The sequence below is a fragment of the Pan troglodytes genome, chromosome 6 (genome assembly GCF_028858775.2).
Source record: "Pan troglodytes isolate AG18354 chromosome 6, NHGRI_mPanTro3-v2.0_pri, whole genome shotgun sequence".
NCBI lineage: Eukaryota > Metazoa > Chordata > Mammalia > Primates > Hominidae > Pan > Pan troglodytes.
In genome coordinates, this window is record NC_072404.2 from 108,043,804 (window position 1) to 108,050,571 (window position 6,768).

At 47.5% G+C, this 6,768-nt stretch overlaps 1 long non-coding RNA gene across 3 annotated transcripts; it reads right to left on the reverse strand.

Moving 5' to 3' along the window:
* Nucleotides 1–1,619: 1,619 nt before the first annotated feature.
* LOC107976093 (uncharacterized) lies at nt 1,620–5,674 on the reverse strand. 3 transcript variants are annotated; one of them, XR_001719732.3, is made up of 4 exons: nt 5,308–5,674; nt 2,175–2,293; nt 1,966–2,083; nt 1,620–1,851 (listed from the first exon to the last, which is right to left on the reverse strand). It is a non-coding gene; the product is annotated as an uncharacterized LOC107976093 (long non-coding RNA). The 3 variants fall into 3 exon arrangements; XR_001719730.3 differs by having other exon boundaries at nt 1,620–2,083; XR_001719731.3 differs by having other exon boundaries at nt 1,620–2,083; nt 2,175–2,253; nt 5,308–5,671.
* Nucleotides 5,675–6,768: the final 1,094 nt, after the last annotated feature.

The following is a 6,768-nucleotide window of genomic DNA, read 5'->3' on the forward strand; positions in this document are numbered from 1 at the left end:
TAACAGGCATGTGTTCATGGCCACCCTGGTGTGGATACAGACTGCTGACCCTGAAAAAGAATCCAGTTGCCTTGGCAGAGATATTTTTGTAAATAACTTTTTTTTTTTTTTTTTTTTTTTTTTTTTGAGACAGAGTCTCTCTCTTATTGCCCAGGCTGGAGTGCAATGGAGCAACCTCGGCTCACTGCAACCTCCACCTCCTGGGTTCAAGGGATTCTCCTGCCTTAGCTTCCCAAGTAGCTGGGATTACAGGAGTGAGCCAGCCCGCCTGGCTAATTTTTGTATTTTTAGTAAAGATGGGGTTTTGCCATGTTGGCCAGGCTGGTCTCGAACTCCTGACCTCAGGTGATTCGCCCACCTCAGCCTCCCAAAGTTCTGGGATTACAGGTGCCCACCACCATGTCTGGCTAACTTTTCGTATTTTTAGTAGAGACGGGGTTTCACCATGTTGGCCAGGCTGGTCTTGAACGCCTGACCTCCTTCTCAATTTGTTCTAAAATCCTAGGTTTTTCATGCACAGGGTTTATCTGCATGGGGCCTCTATCGCCATGATGGCTGGTCCTACTTTGGCGACCTCTGTGTTCAACCCAGGGCACCACCAGTAAGTAATCCTATGCAGAGTCTCTGATCATATCATTCAGGTTTCCTTTAGGTGACTTGACATATGCTATGTGCAAGTGTGAGGGTAGCCGGCACATGCTTGCCCGGCCTCCCCAACATCTTCCCCTTTCTCTCAACAATGACCTTGGGGGATCTGCACACAGACATGACCCTGACACAGATGAGTGCCCTTCCACCCTCTTAAAGTGCTCTTGCTTTGCAGAAACAGATTGCACTGTCTCCAGTGAGGAGGAGAGGAAGTGGCAAATGTCAGGTCCAAGCTCAAAAGTCTCCGAGATGGATCAGTGATCGCCGCACCTCTGAGATGGATCAGGGATGAACCTAGGACCCCACACAGGCCCTTGAGGTGTGAGGCAGGATCTGCCAGGTGCTGCGATTTTTAAGGATATTCTGAAATTCTTTCCCTCTGTCTCTCTGTTCACCGGCATTGACCTCACTCAGATGTGGATGTTTCAAACTCATTCAAACAGAGAGTAGAATGGTGGTTGTTGGGGGTAGGAAGAGAAATAAATGGGGAGAATGTGGTCAAAGGGTAGAAGTTTTCAATACTGCAAGACAAACAAGTTCCAGAGAGCTCAGTCTGTGCAACATAGGGAGACCCCCATCTCTACAAATAATTTACGAATTAGCCAGGCATGGTGGCGCATACCTGTGGTCCCAGCTACTTGGGAGGCTGAGGCAGGAGGATTGTTTGAGCCTGGGGGTTTGAGGCTGCAGTGAACTATGATTGCACCATTGCACTCCAGCCTGGGTGACAGAACAAGATCCTGTCTCAGAAATTTTAAAAAGCTCCAGAGAGCTAATGTACAGTATGGTAACATTAGTTAATACTCTGTATTGTATGCCTGAAATTCACTAAGATGTAGATCTCAAGTGTTCCAACCACAAAAAGGAAAAAAAAAGGCAGTAACAGGGAGTGTCGATGGCTTTGTTAATTAGCTTGATGCTGGTGATCATCCCACAATACATACGTATATCAAAATGTCAAGTTGTACTCCTTGAATATATGCAAGTTTTATTTGTCAATTATACCTCAAGAAAGCGGGAAGAAAAAAGCACATGCGGCAGGTGGGTTCTCTGGATGCAGGTGCTAATATGGAGTCTGGGGAACAAGGGACTCATTAGGAAGCAACAGCTGTGAAAAGGAGGAGGAGAAAGCAGGGCTGAGCTGAAGGAAAAGAGGAGCTGTAACCACAGGCCCAACAAAGCTTCGGCTGACCTGGAGGGACCCTGGAGAGAGGATGGCCTGTCAGAGTGCACCATAGCCAGACCTCTCTAGCCTGGTTCAATCACCAGATGCAGGAAGTTTGAAGTGTATGACCTTGGGAAGGCATAGGACTTTACCCTGGATTGAGAACATCCGGTCAAAATCAGCCTTGGAGCTCTCACTCAGTGTGTGGGAACAAAAATCATCTCACTCCTCTTCTGGACTTTGTGGGTACTGGTGTAGGGCCTGGAGCAGCTGCAGCCATATGAGGGGAACAGATTGAGGCAAACAATTCCCCACTCCCACCACCAACTCCCACCAAACCCAACCCACCTGCTACACATACCAGGTACAAATGCCAGAAAACCCACTGCCAACTGGTACAAGCAGGAAGGAGGATTTCTTGACTTATGAATCTGGAAGTACTAAAAGCAGGTTGATACCAGGATGGGTTTGACTCTGCAACTTAATAATATGTATATAGTTATCTATCATCTATGTATCTATCTTCTATCATCTATCTATCATTATCACCTATCTATCATCTATCTGTCTATCATCTATCATCTATCCATTTATCACCTATCACCTGTTTATCATCTATCATCTATCACCTATCTATCATTTATCATCTATTGATCTATCTATCATCTATCTATCACCTATCTATCATCTATCTATGATCTATCTATCTATGATCTATCTATCATCTATCTATCTTCTATCTATCATCTATCACCTGTCTATCTATCTATCATCTATCTATCATCTGTCATCTGTCTGTCACCTATCTATTACTTATATATCATCTATTTATCTATCACCAATCTATCATCTATTATCTATCTATCATCTATCTATCTCTATCATCTGTCACTTATCTATCATCTATTAATCTATCATTCAGTCAACTATCTATCATCTGTCTGTTTATCTGTCATCTATCTACCTATCATCTATCTATCTATGTATCTATGTATGTATGTATCTATCTATCTATCTATCTGATACAGTTTGGATTTGTGTCCCCGCCCAAATCTCATGTTGAATTGTAATCCCCAGTGTCTGGGAGGGGACTGGTGGGAGGTGATTGGATCATGGGGGTGGATTTCTCCCTTGCTGTTCCCATGATAGTGAGCTCTTATGAGATCTGGTTGTTTAAAAGTGTATAGCACCTCCCCCTTCTCTCTCTTCCTCCTGCTCTGGCCATGTGAGACGTGCCTGCTTCCCCTTCTGCCATGATTCAAAGTTTCCTGAGGCCTCCTCAGCCATACTTCCTGTACAGCCTGCAGAACCATGAGCCAATTAAACCTCATTTCTTTATAAATTACCCACTCTCAGATAGTTCTGTATAGCAGTGTGAGAATGGACTAACACACTACCTACCTATCGATCTATCATCTTAGTAACATAGATACTAAAATGTGTAGAAAGTCACATGATGATTGTATTAGTCACATGGTGACTGTATCAGAGAAACAGAACTAATACAATATATATAGGTAGAGAGAATCACAAGTGCCAGGACCCGGGGGTGGGACATTCTCAGAGTAACTCAGGGTAGGAAAGGTCCATGAGGCAGGATAATCCAAGGTAACATGGTGAGACATGAGACAAGACAGGTCTTGGAGCTGCAGCTTCTGAGGCCTGGATGTCCTGGGTCAGGACTCAGATTTCACTCCAGGCTTGTGGAGAGCCTCTGGAGGGTTGGTCAAGACAATGATCATCTGACTCAGGTTGTAACAGCAGCATCCTGGCTGCTGTGAGAAGAGAGTGTAGAGGCCCTGGAAGAAAGCAAGGAGGCCTAGGAGCCTATTCTAGTAATTCAGGAGGGAAACAGTGGGGGCTGAGTCCAGGGTGCTGGCAGTGGAGGTGGTGAGAAGGGGTTGGATTCTGAGTTTGTTCTGAAAGTGGAACTGACAGGGGTTCCCAGCAGATTGGCCGTGGGTGCAAGAGGAGGAGAGGTATGAGAATGACTCAGGGTTTGGGCCAGAGCCCGGGGGACGGCAATGCCATTTGCTGAGTTGGAGCACCAGGGAAAGGGAGTCTGGGGGACATATTGTTGGGTTTAGACGTTGGAGCTGTAGGTGTCTGTGAACACCAGGTGGAGGTGTGCACAGGTGTGCACATCAGCCTGGAGTTGGGAGAGTGGTCAGATATGGGGACAAGAACATGTCAGGGCCCAGGCATGGAAGTTGAATTTAAGCCATAAAGTCACCCAGGGAGCAGAGGGCAGGGTACCAGGCCTGGACACTCCTGGGTTAGGGGTCAGGAGAGGAGCAGGAACCATGCAAGTGTGGCAGGTGACAGGGGGTCAGTGCAGAATAGAGTCCTGGAAAACAAGCTTCAGGAGCATTTCAGCAAGCAGGCAGATCTGATGCCACCAGCCAGCACCCGATTGTGTATCTCACACAGCTATAAAGTTCATTCTCACATTGCTATAAAAAACTACCTGATACTAGGTAATTTATAAAGCAAAGAGGGCTCACAGTTCTGCAGGCTGTACAGGAAGCATGGCTGGGGAGATCTCAGGAAACTTACAGTCATGGTAGAAGGGGAAGCAGGCACGTCTTACATGGCCAGAGCAGGAGGAAGAGAGAGAAGGGGGAGGTGCTACACACTTTTCAACAACCAGATCTCCTGAGAACTCACTATGATGAGAACAGCGGACAGGCAAGGCGGCTCACACCTGTATCCCAGCACTCTGGGAGGCCGAGGCAGGTGGATCACTTGAGGTCAGGAGTTCAACATCAGCCTGGCCCACATGGTGAAACCCTGTCTCTACTAAAAATACAAAAATTAGCTGGGTGTGGTGGCGGGAACCTGTAATCCCAGCTACTTGGGAGGGTGAGGCAAGAGAATCGCTTGAATCCAGGAGGCAGTGGTTGCGGTGAGCTGAGATGGCGCCACTGCACTCCAACCCGGGCGACAGAGCAAGACTCTGTTTCAAAAAGAAAGAGAATAGCAAGAGAGAAATCCACCTCCATGATCCAATCACCTCTCACCAGTCCCCTCCCCTGACACTGGGGACTACAATTCAAGATGATATTTGGGAAGGGACACAAATCCAAAACCATATCAGATAGATAGATAGATAGATAGATAGATAGATAGATAGATAGACACACGGATAGGTAGGTAGATAGATAATGGATTGATAGATGGATGGATGGGTAGACGAATAGATGGATAGATAGATGAATAGATAGATGGACAGATAGATGATGGATAGATAGACGGATGGACAGATAGACGGACGGACAGATAGAAGATGGATAGATAGGTCGATGGACGGATAGATAGATGATGAATAGATAGATGAGTGGACGGATAGATAGGCAGATGATGAATAGATAGGCGGATGGATGGATAGATGATAGACAATGGATAGATAGATAGATGGATAGATAGACGGTGCAGTGTGTGGAATAGAGTCCTTCAAATTCACGTCCACCTGGAGATGCAGCATGAGCCCTTACCTGGAGATGGGGCATTTGCAGATGTAATTAATTAAGATGAGCTCACACTGGATTAGGATCATTAGCCCTTATCCAATGACTGGTGTCCCTGTAAAAAGAGGACGGGACACACAGAGAGACATAGACGGGAGGCCCCATGTGAAGACCGAGGCAGAGATGGGAGCCACGTATCTGCAAGCCAGGGATGGCCTGGGGCCACCAGAAGCTGGAAGAGGCAAGGAAGGGGCCTCCCCTGGGGCCTTCAGAGGGAGCGCGGCCCCACTGACATCACAATATCAGACTTCTGGCCTCCAGCACTGTGAGAGGACACATTCGTGGTGTTTTAAGCCATCTGACTTGCAGTACTCTGTCCCAGCCGCCCTAGCAAATGAACACAGACGGCTACTTAAGAGTCCCTCTCCGGTTACCCAGCCCACCCTAGAGGCCACTTTTAGCCAGAGGGTTGGGGCCTTGACCCCACACTGCCTCGTCCCCTCTGTCCTCGCCCCGACCCTGACGCATCAGAGCCGGGACACTGGTGACTTTCCTGGGGAAATCTCTAGACGTGACCTCTATGGCCGGGGAAAGGGGACTGGGTTTGAGTCTTGAGTCCTTTCCAGCAAGCGCCTTCCCGCTTGGAGCCTTGTTTCCTTCCTGGATAAATGGGCGGGGAAGCATCGCGGAGGTGTGCGGGTTTAATCGGCACATGCGCTGCTGCCTGCAGGCCAAGCTCAGGATAAGCTCTTGCAGTAAATAGCAACGTTTATGTCCCTCGACTCCTGGCTCAGAGACGCGACCCAGGTGGGAACTTGATTCGTGAAACCCATCAGGGAGGAAGAGTCCCGACCTATGCATTGAAGGACGGGGTGGACAGAAAGAAGGAACAGCAGTTAGAAGAGCATTGGCGGGTCCTGTAGCATCTGAGTCCCTGCTTGGACCAGCTTTCTGGGAGTAGGTGTCTGTGGGCTGCAGCCCAGCTTTGAGCACCCGAGGACGTAACACCTTACCACTCTTAGGGTTGACAGATAAAATACAGGATGCCCAGAAATATCTGAATTTCAGATACACAGCAAATTATTTTTTAGTAGAAGTATATTCCAAATATTACATAGGATAGACTTATACTGTAAACTATTTGTTTATCCAAATTCAAATTTTTAAAAATCTTTTCGAAACTAGGTCTCATTCTGTTGCCCAGGCTGGAGTGCAGTGGCACGTTCACAGCTTACTGCTGTCTGGAGCTCCTGGGCTCCTCCCGCCTCAGCCTTCCCAGTAGCTGGAACTACAGTTGCGCACCACCACACCTGGCTAATTCGTTTTTTTAAGTGGAAATGGGGGTCTCACTATATTGGGCAAGCTGGTTTCGAACTCCTGGGCTCAAGCGATTCTCCAGCCGCAGCCTTCCAAAGTGCTGGGAATACAGGCATGAGTCACTACACCTGGCCCTGGATTCAGATTTAACTGGGTATCTTGTATTTTTAT